This window comes from Cygnus olor, chromosome 1, assembly GCF_009769625.2.
Source record: "Cygnus olor isolate bCygOlo1 chromosome 1, bCygOlo1.pri.v2, whole genome shotgun sequence".
NCBI lineage: Eukaryota > Metazoa > Chordata > Aves > Anseriformes > Anatidae > Cygnus > Cygnus olor.
In genome coordinates this window covers 168,949,428-168,972,814 of record NC_049169.1, presented here as the reverse complement: position 1 = coordinate 168,972,814, position 23,387 = coordinate 168,949,428, and the positions used below count along the sequence as shown (strand labels likewise).

General features: G+C 38.6%; 1 long non-coding RNA gene across 1 annotated transcript; it reads right to left on the bottom strand.

The window, feature by feature from the left end:
- Positions 1-920: 920 nt before the first annotated feature.
- LOC121063546 lies at positions 921-21,214 on the bottom strand. The gene is made up of 3 exons (XR_005816054.1): positions 21,203-21,214; positions 5,016-5,021; positions 921-1,080 (listed from the first exon to the last, which is right to left on the bottom strand). It is a non-coding gene; the product is annotated as an uncharacterized LOC121063546 (long non-coding RNA).
- Between the last annotated feature and the right edge of the window lie 2,173 nt (positions 21,215-23,387).

The window sequence follows — 23,387 nt, the reverse complement described above, 5'->3', positions numbered from 1 at the left end:
TGTTTGTTTAGGCAAGTATCTGCATTTCAGTTGTCCAAAGTAGTCATGATTTCAAGGAAGAAAAGGAAAGGAAAGGAAAGGAAAGGAAAGGAAAGGAAAGGAAAGGAAAGGAAAGGAAAGGAAAGGAAAGGAAAGGAAAAGGAAAGGAAAGAAAGGAAAGGAAAGGAAAGGAAAGGAAAGGAAAGGAAAGGAAAGGAAAGGAAAGGAAAAGGAAAGGAAAGGAAAGGAAAGGAAAGGAAAGGAAAGGAAAGGAAAGGAAGGGAAGGGAAAGGAAAGGAAAGGAAAGGAAAGGAAAGAAGAAAAGAAAAGAAAAGAAAAGAAAAGAAAAGAAAAGAAAAGAAAAGAAAAGAAAAGAAAAGAAAAGAAAAGAAAAGAAAAGAAAAGAAAAGAAAAGAAAAGAAAAGAAAAGAAAAAAGAAAAGAGAATATGATTCACACTTTCCTTTCTTTTTGATCTCTGAGAACATACTGTATTTATTGAAATTTGTATTTATTATTATTATTTATAAGAAAGATTGTGGACTCCCATTCATGCAAAGAATTTTCCGGATAGATCTATCTTCTTGTAACATTTCCAGGCCCCTAAAGGAAAGAAAAAAAAAAGGGAGGAAAAAAAAAAAAGATTTTTGTGCAGGCTGCTGCAGAAATCTGAAGTTTTAAAAAATTGCCTGCTCTTGGTCGCTTGGTATCTTGGAAGGTGTCAGGGCAGGCAGGAAAAAGACTTGTGAGATTAGTGATGGGTTATAGTTATAAGAAGTTACAGTGATAATAGTTATAATATAGTTATAAGAAGTTATAGTGATAAATATCAATAGAGATCAGCAATATCAGAATGACTCGCGGAAAGCTGACTCCACAGTCAGTAAGATTGTAAAGCAGGTATGTTTTTCAGTGCTGGGCAGCACGGGGTGGTAGTCCCTGTCCCCGCTTAGTATTAAAATTAGCTCCAAGAAGTCATTTCCATAAACTCCTCCCATCTGCGTTTGCGCAGTGCCTTCTGGTGGTGGGCGCTGAGGGTTGTGAGGATGAAGTAAGATGTCTTCATCAGGGTTGAACTTTTCACCTCATCTCCTTGCGCATGCTTTCTGAGACCTTGGTCACAATCTGGGCCATAAGGTTGGTTTGGTCTGGTTCTCGGGTCCGAGGGGCTCCTGTTATCTCGAGGCCTTGTATGTTTGACACTCTGTATTTTGTCCTTTTGTGAACAGCCCTCCTTATCTCTGAGCCCTTGGTCAAAGTCCGAACCATAAGGTTGGTTTGATCTGGTTCTTGGGGTCCTAGGGGCTCCTGTTATCTGGAGGCCTAAGCGCAGCACAGGCACAGTACATTGCAAATGTAGCACATATTAAGCAACGAGTGTTGCCTATATATTCATTCTTAATCAATCACTCTCTAATTTCTAATCCCATGTTTCAAGAACACAGAAAGAACAGGAGGCAGGAGAAGAAACCTGTTTGAAGCATGGAAAGCACTCAAACGGTCATATAGAATCTCTGTGAAAACTGATTTTCTGTTGAGGTAGTAGTATGATTTTGAATGAAAATAGAGAAGACAGTTTGAAGGGGTAATCCTGAGGTTTCCAATGACCTTTTTGATGTAATTCTAATTGAACTTCATCAAACTGGGCATCAACCCATGTTGAAATACTACCAAGGATTTCTCACTCTGAGGAACAGAGTGAGAATTCTTCACTATTCCTGCAGGTCATGATTCAGGATATATTTTGCACTACCATTCTCTGAGGTGGAAAATGTGAAACATAACAAGGAAAGACAAATTTTATTGATCTCCTGAGCAAACTGTATTGATTTCTCTAATGGCCATCGATACCCTATACCTTATTAGCACATCCAAGTGTTACACTTAGCCCTGCACTGCTCTGTCTTTCCTGTAATGATTATAGCTTTATCTACACTTGAATGTGTGCAAAATTATTCTCAAAACAACAAGACCCAACAAACTTTGACCTGACTACTTTTCCTTTGCGATAGAAATAATCTTCCTGCTGCTAGGGCCTTAGACCATGGCTTCTTGGAGAAAGGGAGCTGTGGGCTTCAGAGCATGCTGAATTAAACTTATCACCTTGATGTCTTATGTTTAATTTGTGTACCTTATAGATAAGCCATAGTTTTGTCAGCATTTTCAAAATGATAAATGACAAGGTGAAAATGTGACAAATCATGCTTCTTTCTCTGGGTTGTTTTCCAAATTCTAATAACTGAAAGAACATTTCTAAAATCTCATCAGACATGAGATGGCTGTAGGTAATATGTCATGAATACAATTACACAGTATCTGACAAATTTCCTACAGAAAAAAATAGGAAGGAAAATATTAATCATGAAAAAAATATTCTTGATGTGGACTGTAGACAAAATTCTGAATGCTCCCTTACAAAGGCCAAACGAAGCTTTGCCAGCAACTTCAATAGGTCAGGATATCACTCTTATTACAAGTTTCTGTACTGGAATTTCTCTAAATTAAAAATAATACAGCAAGCTTTGGACTTAAGTCAATAAGGTCCTAACTGATTGTATAATGAGCTTCTTTTTAGTCTCTGGTTTTTAAATAATGAGCACCTAATGATTATGTTAACTATAAAAAGCTAATTAAACAAAATGAATTCTAAAATACTTACACATTAAGAATGAACTTGAAGTATATTTACAGAATATAAGCATCTGAGACAAGGATTACATGCTCAGCTACTTAGGTACAGAGTCTGGAATTCAAATTTCATTTGGAGTATTAGTGACATTCACTTTCTGATTCCCATTATAACATCAGTCTTCCAAGAATATAACACCAGAAACCAGTAGACTTAAAAGAGACTTGCTTGCTTTCTCTTCCTAGATTTCAACCAGAAGTTTATTGTCAATTTCTTCATGCTAATATATTAATTATTTTAATTTATTTAAACTATTTTTGAATTAATTTTATTTTAAATTTTGCTTGCCTACTAACAAAACATGTGGGTAATATTTCATCTGCAGTTTTACTACGGTAACATTCAGGAAAATTTTTCTTGACATCGTGGTATAAGAGGGGTTAAAAAAATCATCTAGAGAGAAGGATGAGTTAAGTGTTGCCATGAAAGATTGTGCTGTAGGCAGTTTGTTCTGATTCTGCAGAGACAGCTGTTGCATTTATACCTGATTCCTCAACAGTTTTCCTATTTTGGTTCTGTGCAGGAAGGTTTTGCAGTCCATCACTATCTGAAAATGGTATTTCCTTCCTTAACCTGTTCATCATCACTACCTTCAGAGCTCAGTAATGGCATAGGGACTTCCAGGAGCTGTACATTGGAAACACAGTGAGATGGAAGATGACGTATAGGTCTTTGGCTATTCTAGTAAACTAAATAGGATCAAAACATGGCATCAAGCAATAACCTGTGATTATCCATGCTGGTTACTGGTTATGTGCCTTTGAACAGTTCCAGTCCATGCTGGTAACCTCTGTTTCAGGTAATGACAGAGTGAGAAGGACAACACAGGTAAAGAGCTAGTTATATTAAGCCATATAGATCTGGGACTCCGTGTGGGGAGATGGGGAGATTTGGAAGAGAGTGTAGCCTGATGGCTGCAAGCCAGTATGGCTCAGCGTCATTATACTTGCCCCACTACATATTAGTTATTACCATAGGCTACCCTTGAGATCCCCATTTCTGTGATGATTTCTTGAAACAGCTCTTCCACCTTTTCCACCTACACACCTCTCCCCACTTGCTCACACCCAGAAGTCAATGAAAGAAATGTATACATAACTAACCTGTACTTTCGTGCTATTGTTAAGCTTGTTTTGATCAAAGTACTTTATCACACTCTTGGACCACTGATTGTCTAAACCTACCAGAGTAATTTGTCATATTATATAGATTATGAATATATATCAAGAGAGATGGTTAGGGAAGAATTATTTAATTCACCACAATTACAGAATAGGATGCTTCTGGACAGTTGGCAACAGTGGGAAAACACTGACAAGCAATATAGAATATGTCCCAGAGGTAGCATTTCTACAAATGCACAGGCTTTTGTCAAGTACCTTGACTGAATTGTGAAGAAACAAGCAACTATCATTTCTTTTGGACTTTGTTGGTGGAAGGGAGCAATATAATTTCATGGGTGTTTAGCAAACTGCATTTTTAGCTTTATTGGTAAAACATCACACAGGTCTAGAATGAACTAAAATATCAACTAACATATTAAAATTTGAAACGTGTACAAGTGTTCTTGAACTACAGCATTATAAGAAATATATTACTAACATGTATATGACTATTCATATAATGTTCTCTAATACATAAAAGAGCAGTGCAATGCATTATACAGCGTGTTCCCAAATCAATGACAACTGGTTTGATACAATATGTTCATGGATAATATGCAGAAAATATATTGAACATCTCATTCCTAAAAAGGGTTTCAAAGAGCTTTATCAGAAAAGGTAAGTACACACTTCTTTGTTATAAGTAAGTGAAAACCAGTGCTCAGAGAGTAGGAGGAATGAAAATTACAAACAATATCAGACTCTTAACTGGTATACAGTGTTTTGATTGCATTTATTTCATTAAACTTAAAATAATATACATCACTTGAAAGTAACCCTCCCTATTCTGATTTTAGAGCCTCTGAGGCCATGTTGTCTCCCTAATCTCACAATTAAGTCAAATAACTGTTCTTGCTGCAACGTTTTGAATTTTGCTGTTCCATATATGAATATAGCCCACTGTCATTAAGAAGAAAGTGAGGCTTTAGAGATACTCACTGCTGAAATATTTTTACAAGAATTGAAAAGATGTATCTTGACCAAATACAATGTATTATGCTTACAGAAATTAATTTGTAGTTGATTATTTATGCTTTTTAAAATTTTGGTTTTCTTACTTAACGAAATAGCAGTTAACAGCAAATATCAAGCTGTATTAATTCAAGTGGTTCTTTCTCATGTCAACTTTCTTCTATAATTGCTGTTTAATTACAGTCTCTTCCCTAAAAATGAATGTTATGCTACTATTCACTGTTAGCATTCATACAAAACCCAATATATATAAATTAAATTATATGCTTTTTAGAACAAAGGTACGTTTTTCGAGTTAAAGACTATTAATAATTTTGTACTCAATAGCAGAAAATGTAGATCCTAGTGGAAAAATAATAATAATAAATATATATATATATATATATAGGTACTCAAATCATCACGGTATTTTTCTCCTGATAATAATACAGGCCTATGTCTGATTGGGTTTTGAATGTCTCTGAGGGAATATAGTCCACAAGCTTTCTGGGAAAACTCTTTCTGTGTTTGAGCAGCTAGCAAAGAAAAAATAATTTTTTATGTTTCATGGAATTTCTGTATTTCAGTTTGTGCCCATTGTCTTTTGTCCTGTCACTGAGACACCACTGAAAAGACTGGATTTGTCATCTGTAATCTCACCTATCAGATATTTACAAACATTGATAAGATATCCCTGAGACTTCTCTTCTCCAGGCTCAACAGTCCCAGCTGTCTCAACCTCTCCTCGTATGAAAAATGCTCCAGTCTCAAATATCATTATGTACTTTTGTTGAACTTGTTCCAGTATATCTGTGTTTCTCATTTACTGGGAACTCAGAACTGCAAGCAGCATTCCACATGTATCTCACCAGAGCTGAGCAGAGGGGAGGGATCACCTCACTTGACCTGTTGACAGTGTTCTTCCCAATGCAGCAAAAGAGGCTATTGGCATCTTTGCTGCTAGAGCATATTGCTGGCTCGTGTTCAACTTGTCAAGCAGGACAACCATGATTTTTTCTGTAAAGCTGCTTTGCATCTGGTTTACCCCAGACTGTACTGGTGCATGGGGTTGTTCCTTCCCAGGTCCAGGATGGGGGCTGCACTTTCCTTTGAACATCATGAGATTCCTGTGAGATCATTTCTTCAGCCTACTGAGGTTCCCCTGATAGCAATACAACCAGCTGGTATATTAGCCACTTTTCACAGTTTTGTGTTGTCTGTAAATTTTCCGAGGGTGCCTGCTGTTGTATCATCAAGGTGTTAAAAAATAACAGCCCCCATATTCACCCCTGGGGTACACCACTAATGAATGGGCTCCAGATGGACTTTGAGGTACTGGTCAAAATCCTTTTAGCCCAGATGTTCAGAAACTTTTAAATCCACCTCACTGTCTACTTATCTAACATGTACTTTATAAGTTTGTCAACGAGGATATAGAATCATAGAATCACAGAATCACATGATGGTTTGGGCTGCAAAGGACCTTAAAGGTCATCTAATTCCAACACCCCTGCCATTGGAAGGGACACCTTCCACTAGATCAGGTTGCTCAAAGCTCCCTTCAACCTGTTTTTTTCTAGTAAGGACTTATGGGAGCTGAATTTATTTGTAGTATTTAGGAAAGTTATTTACTGATCTCATAAATCTAGATTAGGGTTCAATCTGGTGATGCTTCTAAGTGTTAGAAGGACCACTTTTATTTTGTTTTGGCACTCATATTGCAGTTAAAACTACTTCACAAAGGATTACATTTTTAAAATCTTATATATAGCAGACCAACTTAATTTACTCAATAATGTGAGATATTGTAAACCTTTGCCAATGCCCCATGCTTGAATCCAAACCACAAAACAAACAAAAGGATTTATTGAACTGAAATGGAAAATGTCACTAACATTGCAGGAACTTGTGAATGTGATTCTGGTATCTTGAATTAACTGTTTTGTGAGAGAAGCAGGATAGGTCAGAGCTGTCCCTTTGTGTCTTTACAAAACAATCCTATAGGATTTGCTGATGGATTAAAGGGATTTCTAAACAACTGTGAGGTAATCCTATAAGACTCAATCACATGTAACACTATCCTGCAGGACTTGTGAAGGGCTAAAACATTTTACTATAAGACCTGTAATGCTTCCTTCAGAAGCTATACAGAAATGCAAGTCAGACTCAGTAGATATTATGATGAGTACAAGTAAATGATATGTGAATATATACTCTGTATAACTGCCCCAATTTTTGTAACACCTGAATTCTAGTACTTACTCAAGAATAATTCATTCTGGATTAAAAGAAAATATTATGCATTTAACCCCTCAGCCAACTTTCTGTTTTGTAGTTACAACTGACGTAAGAGAATTTTTCCAGATATATCCTGTAACATCACTTTATTTTTCAACCAACAATTGATACAAGGAAGACACTTTAAAAAAAAATCATAGAATCATAGAATATCCCGAGTTGGAAGGGACCCATAAGGATCATCAAGTCCAACTCCTGGCACCACAAAGGTCTACCCAAAAGTTTAGACCATGTGACTAAGTGCACAGTCCAATCGCTTCTTAAATTCAGACAGGCTTGGTGCAGTGACTACTTCACTGGGGAGCCTGTTCCAGTGTGCAACCACCCTCTCAGTGAAGAACCTCTTCCTGATGTCTAGCCTAAACTTCCCCTGCCTCAGCTTGACACCGTTCCTGCAGGTCCTATCACTGGTGATAACGGAGAATAGGTCACCTGCCCCTCCACTCCCCCTTGCGAGGAAGTTGTAGACTGCGATGAGGTCTCCCCTCAGCCTCCTCTTCCCCAGGCTGAACAGGCCCAGTGACCTCAGCTGCTCCACAGACGTCTTCCCCTCTAGGCCCTTCACCATCTTCGTCGCCCTCCTCTGGACACTCTCCAACAGTTTAATGTCCTTTTCGTACTGTGGTGCCCAGAACTGCACACAGTACTCGAGGTGAGGCCGCACCAGCGCAGAGTAAAGAGTGACAATCACTTCCCTCAACCAACTAGCAATGCCGTGCTTGATGCACCCCAGGATACGGTTGGCCCTCCTGGCTGCCAGGGAACACTGCTGGCTCATATTCAGCTCACTATCAACCACAACCCCCAGATCCCTCTCTGCAGGGCTGCTCTCCAGCGTCTCGTTGCCCAGTCTGTACGTATAGCCAGGGTTGCCCCATCCCAGGTGCAGGATCCGGCACTTGCTTTTGTTAAACTTCATGTGGTTGCTGATCGCCCAGTTCTCCAAACTGTTCAGATCTCTCTGCAAGGCCTTTCCACCCTCATCCGAGTCCGCAACTCCTCCAAGTTTGGTGTCGTTGGCAACTTTGCTCAAAACACCTTCTAGTCCTACATCCAAATCATTTATAAAAACATTGAAGAGGACTGGCCCTAAAACGGAGCCTTGAGGGACCCCACTAGTGACCATCTGCCAGCCAGATGTGGCCCCATTTACCACAACCCTTTGAGCCCTGCCCGTCAGCCAACTGCTCACCCATCGTATGATGTTTTAGTTTAGCTGTATGGTGGACATTTTGTCCAGTAGGATCCTATGGGAGACCGTGTCAAAAGCTTTGCTGAAATCCAAAAAGATCACATCAGCTGGTTTCCCTTGATCGACTAGATGGGTGATCTTATCATAAAAGGAAATCAAATTTGTCAGGCAGGACCTACCCCTCATGAACCCATGTTGGCTGGGGCCAATGACTGCATTGTCCCCCAGGTGTGCTTCAAAAACTTCAAGGATCATCCTCTCCATAATTTTACCAGGCACTGACGTGAGACTGACAGGCCTGTAATTGCTAGGGTCTTCTTTCTTACCCTTCTTGAAAATTGGCACAACATTTGCCAGCTTCCAGTCCAATGGGACCTCTCCAGATTCCCAAGATCATTGAAAAATAATTGAGAGAGGTCTCGCGATAACATCAGCCAGCTCTCTAAGCACCCTGGGATGAATCCCATCCGGACCCATGGACTTGTATGCATCCAGGTGGAGCAGCAAATCCTGCATACGTTCACGGCTGGTTGGGAGTTTGTCATTCCCACCGTCATGGTCCTCCAGCTCAGGGTACCCTGGGTCCCAAAGCCCATAATCAGTGTTGAAGAAAGAGGCAAAGAAGGCATTAAATGTCTCTGCTTTGCCTATGTCATTGTCTGTGAGGAGACCCTCCCCATCTAATAGCGGACCTATGTTTTCTTTGGTTCTCCTTTTTCTGTTCACATATCTAAAAAAACCTTTTTTATTGTCTCCCACAGACATGGTGTTGTGGTTTAGCCCAGCTGGCAGTCAAACACCACACAGCCGTTCGCTCACCCTCCCCCCTCCCTCTCCGGGATGGGGGAGAGAAACGGGAAAGTGAAGTCTGTGAGTTGAGATAAAGACAGTTTATTAAGACAGGGAAAAGAATAACAACAATAATAATAATAATAATAGTATTAATAGTAATAACGTGTACGAAATAAGTGATGCACAATGCAATTGCTCACCACCCGTTGACCGATGCCCAGCCTATCCCCGAGCAGCCACCCCCCCCCCCCCTCCACCCCAGCTAGCCACCCCTATATATTGTTCAGCATGACGTCAGATGGTATGGAATACCCCTTTGGCCAGTTTGGGTCAGCTGTCCTGGGTCTGTCCCCTCCCAGCTCCTGCTGCATCCCTAGCCTGCTCGCTAGCAGGACAGAGAGAGGCTGAAAAGTCCTTGGCTTGGTGTAAGCACTGCTCTACAACAATTAAAACATCAGCATGTTATCAGCGCTCTTCTCATTCTAATCCAAAACATAGCACCCTGCCAGCTACTAGGAGGAAAATTAACTCTGTCCTAACTGAAACCAGGACACATGGCCAGCTTCAACTCTAGTTGGGCTTTGGCCACACGAATTTTCTCCCTACAAACACAAACAGCATCCCTGTATTCCTTCCTCGTCGCCTGACCCTCCTTCCAGCAGCCATACACTTTCTTTTTTCGTCTAAGCTCCAGTAGAAGATCCCTGGTCACCAGGCCGGCCTTCTGCCCCGCTTGCCTGACTTCCGATATTTTGGAATTGCCTGATCTTGTGCTTTTAGGAGGCAGTGCTTAAAGATTGACCAGCACTGATGGACGCCAATGCCTTCAAAAGCAGTTTCCCAGGGGACCTTGCTGACTAGTTCCCTGAAGTCTGCTTTCCCCATATCCAGGGCTGAAGTTTTGGTGACAGTTTTCCTTCTGTCACCATAAATTCTAAACTTAACCACTTCATGGTCACTATGACCGAGACGGCCACCAATTGCCATGTCTCCCACAAGACCCTCTCCGTTCTCCAGCAAAAGATCTAGGAGGGCACCTTTCCTAGTTGGCTCCCTTAGCACCTGCACCAAGAACTTATCATCTAGGTGCTTTATGAACCTCCTGGACTTGCTCGTGTCAGCTGTGTGGTGATCCCAGTTGACGTCTGGCAAGTTGAAATCCCCCATTAGGACAAGGGGAGTTGATCTCGAGGCATCTCTTAGTTCTGCAAAGAATAATTCATCGGCGTTGTCGTCCTGGCCAGGTGGTCTGTAATAGACTCCCACAATGACATCCCCTTTATTTGTTCGTACCTTAATCCTTACCCAGAGGCTCTCAACTTTGCCATCGCCAACTTGAAGTTCCACACAGTCCAGCCCACGCTTCACATACATTGCCACCTCGCCACCTCGCCTACCCTGCCTGTCCCTCTTGAAGAGCCTGTAACCATCTATTGCAACACACCAGCCACAGGACTCATCCCACCAGGTTTCACTTATGCTGATGATGTTGTAGCTGTGGGACTGGGCCAAGACTTCTAGCTCATCCATTTTATTCCTCATACTGTGTGCATTTGTGTAGAAGCACTTCAAATGTGCCTCCCTACACGCAGCACCTTGTGTAGTCGACCGAAAGGCCTCACTAGCCTCTGATTCTAGTCCCTCTGATTCTAGCACACCAACTCCTAGCTCATCACTGGCGCGCCTGGTTTTATCCCCTTCCCCCTTCAACTCTAGTTTAAAGTCCTATCTATCAGCCCTGCCAACTCCTGAGCAAAAATCCTCACCCCTCTCTGACAGAGGCGCATCCCATCTGGTGCCAGCAGGCCTGGTGTCGCGTAGACCTTCCCGTGATCAACTAACCCAAAGTTCTGCCGGCTGCACCAGTCCCGAAGCCACGTGTTAATGTGATGAGTCTGCTTGTCAGCATCGATCCCCCCTATCAGAAGGACAGAGGCAAACACAACCTGTGCCCCTGATCCTTTAAGTAGTCACCCCAAAGCCCTAAAGTCCCTTTTGATCGCTCTCGGACTTCTCGTTACTACCTCGTCATTACCAGCCTGAAAGACAAGTAGCGGGTAGTAGTCAGTGGGCCGTACCAGGCGCTTGACTTTCTTAGCGAAGTCTCTCACCCGAGCCCCAGGGAGGCAACAGACTTTCCTGTGGGTTGGGTCCGGTCAGCACACTGGGCCCTCTGTCCCTTTCAAAAGGGAGTCCCCCCTGACAATAACCCTTCTTTCTTTTTTGACAGCTGATGTAGCAATGCGGGGGATAGTTTGCCTTGCCTTAGGCATCCTCTCCAACTGGGACGGGCTTTCATCTACTTCATTGTTCTGACTGTCGTGTTCTAGACCCTCATACCTGTTATGTAAGGGTAGATGGGAAGGTGAGGTGGGCAGGGACAGGGCTCGCCTACCACCCCGAACAGGAACCTGCCTCCATTCCCCCCCTTAGCCTAGGTCTCCTCCTACTGCCTGGCGGGATGAGCATACTTTTGTCTTCTGTGTAGCAGGAGACATTTGTGCTATGGCAGGCTCGTGAGTCTGTCTCAGAGAGGGTAGAGTACACCCCCACCAGTCAATTTCCCTCTCTGACTGCCTCCCTGATACTCCTGAGCCTGCTCACCTCCTCCCGAAGCTCCGCTACCTGGCTGAGCAGCTCTTCAATCTGGGCACACCTCCCACAGGCATAGCCTTCGCTGCTGCTGTTGGATACGGACAGAAGACTCGGGCACATCCTGCAGCCCAAGACCTGGATGGCTGTGTGTTTCCCCGAGCCCTCCGTCTGAGTAGCCACATCAGTGACTGCGGCTGGAGACGCTGCAAGAGATGCAGAGGCCATAGTTTTCTGCCTGGCTGATACCATGACCAGGTTCCTCACAGGCAGGTTACAAATACCAAAGGGAAAGGCTGCTGCGAAAGAGCGGCGAGGGGCCCCCCCTTCTCGCTCTGCCTGCGCGTAGTGCCGCGCAAAGTGCCGCGCCCTGCCCTTCTGATGCACCACGCCCTGTTTGCCTACCCTTTTCTCGAAGCTCCTGGTCGCTTGCGCTCCCTAGGGGCTGCTTTTGAATGGCCAGGGTGGGGGGGCTGCTGGCTCCGCCTACGCCTCGGCAGCCTCCCTTGGGAGGGCTGCTGGGCCCTGGTGGCTCCCTCGGCTGCTTCGAGTGGCCTCGATGCTGAAAAAAAAAGCCCTTCCTGTCTCGATCCCCCGCTCTGCTGCAGAACATGTCTGCCCCCAGAGCCGATCGCCTTGGCAAATAGATTTTAAAAAAAATCTATTTAAAAAAAATGAACAAGAATAATATTGTCTAACTTTATTATATAAATATAATGAACTATATGTTTATGTTTACTTAGACATATATAGATTCATTGTGATAGAGTGATCTCTTTGTTGTTTTAGGCAAAATGTTAAGTTTTATGAATGCTTTACATTATTTGACCATTAACTTAGTTTGAAATAACACCCTAATAGCTCAAAGTAATTCTTATACATACACACACATATATATATGTATTTGTGTGTGTGTGTGTGTGCATTTAACACACTATTAGTCCTGCGATATAGTGTAAGACAGCTTGTATAACATAGGACTGTTAATTCCTAAAGGATGCAATTCTGGTGTTGCTTTGAAATAAAATAAAATAAATAAAATTAAAACCAAACCAAAACAAAACAAAAACAAAAACATTGTTTGTTTAGTTTATCCATTTAAGAATATTTTTTCTCCAATATTCAGACACCTAAAGTTATAAGACTACAAGAGGTCTCTGCTTTTGCAGTTGATGCATAAACTATCATTATAGTCAGTGAAGATATAGTTAGTACATCCAACAGAATCTACAGTTATTCATTTCATATTCACATTTAGTGTGACTCCAAAAATTGTATTGACTGTGATTATTGGCTTGACATAAGAATTTAATGAGATCTGAAACATTCTAGATTATCTAATTCATGTTTAGCAGGAAGATATGACACAGGATTTCAGGGAGACCATGTGCTCTCTCAGACTGAAAACTGTAGCCCAGGAGGAATATACCAGGGCACCTCAGGTGAGACTTCAAGTGTTTCATTAGGTAACTAAGGCTTACATTTCCTGAAAGAATTAAAAAATCTAGCTCATTAATAGATTCCTAAGGTTTACAACGATATCTAAAATACTTGTAGAGCCCAGTACCTGAGGTATCCACATGCAGCTGAAAATATGATGCAGGTTCCATGGACTAGCAGTTGGAGGTCAGGGAATTTCAATTGGCCCTAAGTGCTGAATTGAGACCTATATTGACCCAAATTTAGGTGACTAAATCTTTCCCTGAATTCCAGAGAATACAATGAGATGGTAAGTGAAGTTCAAATGGAACTCTAATTTAATTGGCAGAGAACTGTAAATGGTAAACGAGACTCTTCAAAACAGAATTTATAAATACATCAAACATTATTAGTTCATTGGCTTAATATGCCCTTGTTACTTTTTCCTTACACATCAGTTATTATGCAGTTATACTGAAAATGATGAATGAGTTCATGATTTGAGAATTAGGATGAGATTATTTCCCAACAAACAGTAACAAAATATATAATTCATGGGTTCATTTTTGGTCTAAGGGCTAGAGGGAAGAAATGAAAGAAAAAGGAATATCATGTGTGAAATGACATGTAACTTTATATTTGCTGAGTTCAAAAGCTGTCATGGGAAAGAGAATCAAATGTTTAAATTGTCTTATTTTTCAGTCATACCTAATTTGCTGTACACACACACACACACAAATAGACATCGGTAACAGCAACTACAAAAGAAAACAAAGGAAGGGATCATCAGAGTTCCCTGAAAAAAGTGAGAGTATTTCAGCAGGGATCAAGTGGCCTGAAGAGGTCTGATGGTCCCTGGCCTGAATATTTAAATTTAATAAAATATTATAAGGATAGGAGAAAAAAGAAAGAGCATTCAGGTAAACAACTGGAGCTTCATACCTTCAGTGGCAGAAACTTCTCTATAAGTAGAACTTTTTCTATTTACTTCAGAAGATTAATAAGAGAAGCTTCATATGAATGAGAAATAAAATTAAGTTTGTGGATAGCTTAGAGAAGATGCTCTACTGGTGGCAAACTCTAATGTGTTCTTTAGCATGTATTGATGTTTTTCTACATGAGTTTAAAGATTTTACTGATCTTTTGAATAAATCTTTTCTTTTAATTTATGTTGTATCCTTTATATTTGCACTGCAGTCTGAGAGGAGTTGTTGGAAGAGGTCCTTGTACCTTGTAATATGAGGGAACAAAGCAAAATATCATAAGCAAGAAGTAGAGAATGGACAGTGTTTTTCACATTTTTGGGGCGGCAGAAGTAGGGCTACACTTACTACATTAAATAAATTAGACAAGGGATTAATCTCTTGTTCTAAGGCAAAATGGTACGAACCTGCCTTATATCCATATGCCTTAGTTTCTTCCCTAACAAAACACAGTGGCAACATTCAAACTGACTACTGGGAATAGTCTCTGAAAATATTATATATGTTAACACTGGTCAGATATGGCTGAAACCATGCGAGAAAGAGTGACAACAAAGAGCACAGATGTTTATATACTAATCATTATTATATACTAATCATCTTTGCCTTCAACCCATTTTAACTGCTAGACTGGTAATTAGCCAGTATTACAATAAATTCTGAGGATAAATGTGAAGAAGAAAATATTCACATTATTTCAAAAAGTAAAAATAAATTTATAGTCATATGGGAAAACGACAAACTGACACAAATTGATCAGCACACTCTGAAGTGTATACAACAGAAGATAGGAGAGATCTCTTGAGAGTGTTGATATGGGGAAGAATCAGGCAAGAATGATTTTCTGTGTGTAACAGTTTTGGCTGGGATCGAGTCAATTTTCTTCATAGTAGCTTATAGGTGCTATGATTTGGATTTATGTCTAAAAACGGTGTCGATAACAAACAACTGTCTTCATTATTGCTGACCAGTTCTTGCACAGCTTCAAGGTCTTGTCTGCTTCTTGTGCTGCCCTGCCAGCAAGAAGGCTGGGAGTGTGCAAGAAGCTGTGAGGGGCCACAGCCATGACGGCTAATCCATACTGGCCAAAGGGGTATTCCATACCACATCATGCTCAGCAATAAAAGCTGGGAGAGAGAAGGAGCAAGGTGGGATGTTTGAAGTCATGGCATTTATCTTCCCAAATAACTGTTACATGTAATGGAGCAATGCTTTCCTGAAAATGTCTGAATATCTGGCTGCCAGTGGGAAGCAGTGAATGAATTCCTTATTTATCTTTGCTTGTGCTCACAGCTGTGCTTTACCTGTTAAACCATCTTTATCTCAACCCACAAGTTTTCTCACTTTTGACATCTGATTCTCTCCCCCATCCCATTGTGGAGGAGTGAGCAAGTGGATGTATGGGGCTCAGCTGCCTACCAGGGTTAAACCAAACATTGCAATGTGAGAAAATAATGTGAAATAAAATGAAACGTTTTCAAGAAGGATAATCTGAACAGGAATTCCAGAATTTAGAAAGGAGATGAAATTATTATATGAACATAAAACAATCTCAGGATAGGTAAAGAATTTTTGGATATATCAGATCAGTTCCTATTGCAGTAAAAATTAGAAGTATTTCATTTGCTTCAATATGGAAATGCCAATATACATTAAATGAGTTTGTTCCTTCTGCTTTGAACTGAGACTATTGTATAAAGGAGAAGTTATCTCATCAATTTTATTTGCTGTGGGATAAACTGTGCAACTTTTATAGTTTTATGTATCCAAGTGTTTGTCTATGTACTTATGTTTCCTTTGGGGTTAAAAAACAAAACAAAACAAAACAAAAAAACACTCAGCAAACTGCTGACAAATGTGAACAGATTGTCTTTGACCTTCTCTGCTCAAGTAGCACAATTAATTTTGACAGGTTTTCCTATGTGATGGACTGTTACACTCTGCTTATTTATACACAGCAAGAATGTGCCTTGTATTATTGGCTTTGCAAAGATTTTGACTTTTTATGTTGAAACTTTAATAATAGTTTATCATTCTGAAATACTGGTAAATAATTCTGCAAAACCTTTATTATGCAGATGAAAGGGTATTTTCCCTTTCTTATTATAGAATAGATTAAATCACATGGACTTCATTTTAAGATTGGCTGTAATTCCTTGTAATCTTAGCACGTTAGCAGCTAGGCCTGTTAGAAAGGCTAAGCCATTTAAGCTGGGCTTTGTACACTTTCAGTTCCTCTCAGTTACTTTTGGACACCTAAAGCACAGGCTTCTAAATATGAGGTATTCATCCTTGACTTCATTAAAGTCAAATGAGGGGGAAAAGGGCACTTGGAAGGAGTAGCATGCAAGATCTATTTGGGTGTCTATAGTAATGTGAGACATCAATCCTGAAAAAAGCATGTTTCCCTCCTTTAACTGTAAAGGGAATGTAGGATGAAAACATTATAGATGTTTATGCTTGGCTGAAAAAACTCTATTCTGCTTCTTTAATAGTGTTGTAAAACCTGTGTTCTCCACTTTTTTTTTTTTTTTTTTGGTAGTTTTGGTAGTTGTGAATAGGCCTGGTTTCTTGTTAAATGTGGTCTTTTTCATCTTAACAATTGCCTTTTTCCTCCAAGTGGAGGTTATGCTTCCAAGTAATATGAAATTTATAATACGAAATTTATGAGAATCGAAGGTAATTAAAAACATGCTTCTCTTTTGCACAGCTCTGCAAAATTAGTTGCTTAATTGTCATGTGTGCTCTTCTCTCCCTTGGAGTTTATCTAAGATCATAACTATTCCCTTGATGATACTTGATTCTTCATCACCACTTGATCAAAGATGATAAAATACTTCATGAAAGTCCATGCAGTTGTGCTGTATTTTTTGTATCCTTTTCTTTTTTTTTTTTTTTTTTTTCCATGCATATATTCTTCCATAGTCTTTGACTGTTGCATCTTTGCTTGGGAACAGTTGTTTTTTTCTGTACAAAATCTCATTTTGTGACCATAGACTATTTCAGTGGGACTGAATATATGTACATCTATGTAGATGTGTTATCTTGGCAGAATAGGTTGGTATTGCAAGGGAATTCTTTCTGCTAGTTCAATATTAATTATGTTTATTGGCAGTCTTTATGATCACTAAGTCATGTTGTATATATTAATGTATAAATCAGTTAGTGACAAAATACTACATGTGGTACTCCACATTACTTATCAATTTATTTCCCTTTTATAACTTTTCTTATATTTTTTTTTTCTTATTTTTCTGTTATTGACATCAAGGCACTAGTGGGTATGTGTAGTCTGGGTTTTGAAAGTTATCTTATCCTAGGAGTAAGTGATGAAGTCAAACAAAGTCATATACAGCAGCACTTGTGCAGCTGCATGCCCCTTGTAATGGATGCAGACGCATCTACACTTGCTCCCATATCTGTCTGAAATTGAATTAACCTCTGATTACAGCTACTAATTCTTGTCTTCAGTTACAGATGATACTTCTTGCTGTTGACTGCCCAATTTCTTGTTTATGCTTCACATACTTTTAGGATTTTATTTTATTTTTTCTGTAACTTCTTTCATCACAATTTGCTCTGCAGTTTTCTCTTGCCTCACATAATTTTCCTTGAATAATAACAATAATTTCTCTTAAGTTCTCTTCTTTTTCTTTCATGATATTGAAATCTCACTTTCTTCTGGTCAACCAAATGTATTTATGTATTTCTCAAATATTCCAAGAATACCTTGTCTGGCCTTTCTTTGTGATATTTGTATCTTTTTTTTTTTTTTTTTCTTTCAAGATTGATTGTTCCAATCTTTCATGAAATGGTTGTTGGTGGGTTTTCCTATCTAATGGTGATATGTATATATATATATATATATATATATATATGTACATATATGTATACCACCAGATGCCTGGTGATAGGACGAGAGGGAATGGGCTAAAGTTGCACCAGGGGAGATTTAGGTTGGATATTAGGAAGAACTTCTTTACTGAAAGGGTTGTTAGGCATTGGAATGGGCTGCCCAGGGAAGTGGTTGAGTCACCATCCCTGGAGGTATTTGAAAGACGTTTAGATGTAGAGCTTAGTGATATGGTTTAGTGGAGGACTTGTTAGTGTTAGGTCAGAGGTTGGACTCGGTGATCTTGGAGGTCTCTTCCAACCTAGATGATTCTGTGATTCTGCGATTCTGTGAAAATAAAAAATGAACTGAGGTCAACTCTTCCCTGAATTGACAAATATATATTTATCATGTCCTTAATTCACTGCTGAAAGTGAAAACTAAAACTCCACAGAACTGAAGTAATTATACTCCACGTTGTTTTAGAAGTTTCTTTATATCATTTGCCTTCAGTATGAGTTTCTTCTAATATCCTTCCCAGCTACACTATATTATGTTATTTATTTTTTCTTTGAAAACACAAAATAGCAGACTCAAAAAGATAATGATCAGGTGAGTATTAGCTGTGAGGAAGAGAGAGACTCTGCTGACACACATATTTGTGAAAAATTGGATGTTAATTGGTATGAAGTAATGGCAGAAGAATTGAATAGGAAATGAAAAGGCTTATTTTTCTTTATTGCTGTAAAGAAATTTTATTACTACTGTAAGGGGATAATACAGGCTACAACTGCAACCTTTCAAGTTCTACCAGCAGCTGTTTTCCAGTCTTCTCTGTATTCTCAAGATTCTGAGTAATCTGAGTGACTTTTGACAACTTATAGTACTTCTTATAGTTCTCTGAACCTGTCAATGTGCTACCAATATTAGATCAGAAGTCATTAATTATTAATGCTACTGATCATATTTGTACTTCAGCTAGGGGCAGAGGACAGGACTGGTGGCTGCTATTATTGAGGATGAAATAATGAGGATGAAATAATTTCCCTTATTATTTCATGATTTTTTTTTTTTTTAAACATGGTAGAGTCTTCCTAACCTGAAGGTCTTGATCTGAGTCTGATTGATTTCTGAACTCAGTTTTTATATGAAGGAATTTTGTTACATAGGCCTATCTTTGTTATTCATTAGTGAGTTCTGGTATATATTAGAATAACTATCCACAAATATGATTAGTATGTTTTCTGTGCTACTGTCAAGTTCACTGAATATTTGTGGAGACTTAAAGTGGAAACAAAACAAAACAAACAAAACAGTTTTCAAGCTTTTCTTTACAGTCTAAATTAACCAACAACTATGCTCTATCAGTCCATATATCCTTTACAGTACTTACTATCTATCATGCCCTTTCTCCATTTTGTGTGCTTCACGTTTCATTTTCATTTGTCTTACCCAAGACAGACAACCATCACAGTTTCTTGCTTGCAACTGTCTTTTTAGCACTCAAGCTCAAGAAATAAGTTGATAACTGCTGTTCTAGAGCAACTGAATGGCAGAGTGGCATTGGCACCTGCTCTGTACCTCTAATTAGGGAGTGCTTTTAAATTATAAATGCATCCAGAGACAAAGATATTGGCACATGTTTTAATAAATATAAAATATATAAATAATTTATTTTAAAAAATATTGGGAACATGATGTTCTTCTCTTACGGATAAAATGATCTTGTGGGTCATGCTTTTACAATACTAAAATGCACTCGTAATTCATTACTTTTCGAAGACTGGGTAGGCGTTCTTCAGAGTTCAAAAAGAAGCATACAGGAAACTGTACTGTAGGCATGGTTCATTATCTTAATGTTTTCTGGTTCCTTTTTGAAAATCTGTACGGTCATTCTTCATTAATTGGAGTTTGTTTTCTCTGCACAGAAATTGATCTCCTACTGAGGATTTTATCAAAATGCACATATAGGTCTATGTCTGGCCTCAGACTCAGATGAACAGCTTTCCATTACACCAACAGACAACTCTGAAGACAAGGAGCCAGATCAGACTTGGAGCCAGGGCTCCTAACCCAAATACTGCATATACAATCTGCATAAGCAACTGGAAGTGAAAGATGGGGGGCACAAGAATGCAACAAAAAGAAATGAAGCTGAAAACACATGCTTGAGTTGGAATGATTTAGTTTAAAGTGTGTTTTTTCTTTATAAATTTTCTTTTTCCAAATATTTAACACTATGCTGTCATGGACATTGACATTTCACCACCTTTTGGAAAAGTATGTTATACTATAACTGCTACTTAGACATATTTTACTGGAAAGTTCTGTTTTTAAGTATCTTGTTGCTTAGAATTACAGAGTAGGACTTCTGGGGGATACATAAAGGGATAAAGGCATTCAAACAATTTGTGAAGAAATCACAGAGAAAAACAGTGCTGTAGATACAACTGACTTCAAACAAAGAAACAAACAAACAAAAGGTGAAGGATAAATACTGCACTGCTGATTCACCAGTTCTAGGAACACTTTAGTAGATGAACTAGTTTTTCTCCATCCTTCATGATATTTTCTTATAAATAGATAGAGTATTGTGATACTTTATCACATTTGAATGTTCTTTCATAGGTAGAAATCAATAGTTATTTTTGCTGAATGTGTACTAAATTTTTAAGTGGCTTATATGGAAGAATAAAAATCCTAGATGACATCTTAGCAATTTATATTTAAAGATAAGAACTGCTAGTACTTTCACAACATAAATTGTGGTCAACCCATGTGGGAATATTCAACAAAAAGCTTACCACAGTCTTACTGAAATTAATGATAGTTTTCCCTTTGACTACACTGCTAGTAGGATATTATTGCATAAACAGTATTTATTTATACAGACACATAAGAAATATAGTGCCACTGTTCATCGGCATGCTTCCTGTGATTTACAGGGCACTTTGTCCTGTTTCACAGAGTGTGTATATATCAGAATGGAACCAGGAAAGCCCATAGTTTAAGAGAACTTTGACATTACCAGAACAAGCTTCTCAAATAAATACCAATGTTCTTTTTCAGAACACAACTAGAAAGCTGTCAGGTAGTCCATATGGATCATGAACCTGAAGGTAATCCTGTAATTCAGCCTGCTATAGTGGAATCTCTGAGTTCCTCCAACATAGCAGCGAAACAAGGAAAAGTATAACACTGAAATTGCTTTTATTTTTGTTCTTTTGTCTTTTTTTTTTTTTTTCCTGGAAATAGTGTCACAGTTTCAGTACTGCTTAGTAGATGAAGGACACATATGTATACAAACATGCACAAGATCATATATATATGTATTCAGATAAGTAAAAGGATTTTTCTTAAAAAAAATAAATAAAAAAAAAATAAAGAGTTCCATAGCTAGTGAAGTGTATCATTTTGCTTAGGTAAGACGCAATATCTTTCTTCTAATAAATTACTGAAACACAAAGATAGAATTCCTGTTTTGATTTTGTTGTTTTTGTTTTCAGTCTGCAGGGCCAAAATGTGCAATGCATGAGACAATAGTTTTATTGAAACAGCAGGATATGATTATAGCACTGAAGTGTATTTCACAATGCATACATATAAAAACTAAAAATCAAGGTTACACCTACCACCTTAATGTTGCCATTTCCTGACTTCTTGGTATTTAACTCCGCAATCTTATTTTCTATTAATGTGTTTTTAGACTAGATCATATTGTTTGACTCTTTGCAAAGGATTCCACATGTTAATGATAAATATAAAGCCAGGGCATTCTGAACTATGGGTGCTTGACTTTCAGTGACAAACAGCATTTTAAAGCCTTTAAAGCCCACAATGTCAGAACCGATGTACTTACAGAATTAATGGCTATGGGAAAACTGATACACTATGCACAACTTTGCTGGTTATCAGTGAAGAGTAGGTAGTTTCTCTTTTCAGGAAAGATCAATGTCATCATCTATTGGCTGTTTTCCACAAAAATTCTAGTGTTGCCTGTTCTGCCCTTTGCAATGAGGGCACTCTTCTCTTACACTCTCAAACCACAGTGTAAGAGATTTTTACACTCCAAGATCAACAGTAATTCTGCAAGGATTCCCTTCTAGTCTTGAAAGTCAAGTTCCAAAATAAGCAAGTAAGCAAGCAGTCCTTCCAAAAGAATCTCTAATGTTGGCTGAAAAGTGATATTCACCTTAGCAGGATGAATCATACCAATAGGAAATAAGGGCTAATTTGAAAACACTGTGTTTCCTAGAACAGCATTTGTTCACAGAAAAATCTATTTGATTTGACTAGAACCATCAGTACAAACCATAATTCACTAGCAGATATTAGAGATTTGAAGTCTGAATCTGCATTTGCAAGTTGTCAATAAGCTTTGAGGCTATAAACTTCAGATTTTCATCATTTTACACTTCTGTCAAATCCTGCTTTCCTTATAAAGCCTGAAGCTAACAAAGTTGACAAAGGCCTAATTCACATTCTTTTTACCCTTAGGCATTTTTCCCCACTGTTGATGCTAAAAAGGATTTAGATAAACTGCCACATTTGTTACTGTGAATTCCTCACACCCTGTACATATGAATACTGGCAACTGCACAGTAATAAATAAATAAATAAATAAATATTAAAGATTAAATACAACTGTTTTGTCTTCAGTGAAGATTAAAAAAGCCCACAGAATTAGCTTACTTTTGAAATAATTTCTTTGACTTTACTTTCTGTTATTAATGACTTCACAAATAAACAAACATTTTACCCTTATGTGAACAAAGCATAGACACTTTAACATGAGACTAACTTAATTACATTGAAAAGTCCCTAGATTTCAGATGAACTTTTCATTTATTTAATGTGAAGGTCATGTTTCAGTTGCCTTCTCAGAACAGGGGCTGAAAAAGGTCATTCAGGGTGTGCTCAGATTATGTAGCTATGATGACTTAACATGCAGCCAACAGAAGTGGCAGTCCCTCTAATTTTTCCTTCTCCTGTTCTTGTTTGTGCACCTTGTCCAGGTAGTTGTTTTAGCTTGTTAAATCAGCAATTTTTACTTTTATTTTTTAAATATTATGCTTAAAATAATTTCTGCCAGATTAGTGAGTTGAATCAGCTGACCATGTACTTAACCAAGCACAAAAGGCATCTATAAAAAAGAAAAATAGAAGAGAATATGGGGGAAGTGAGAAAAAAAAAAAAAAGGTGACCTTCCATTCTGGTGAGCTATTACATGGGCTCAATTGTGTTATCTACAGCTTCCTTCAGATAAGATGATGTAAAAATAGTGGAAACGAGGTAACAGTGTAAAATCACTTATGTCTTATTTTATTCCTACATCAGGGTTTAGTGACTCCAAATTTCTTTAAATCAAGTTAACATCACCAAATTACCAATTTAAAATAGATGTTCCCGTCTGTTCTCTGGGACTAACAGCTGAATTTTCATATACTCTGACCTTTCAAAGCTTATGCTTATTTTTTCATAGAGTAAGGAAAGCTGAG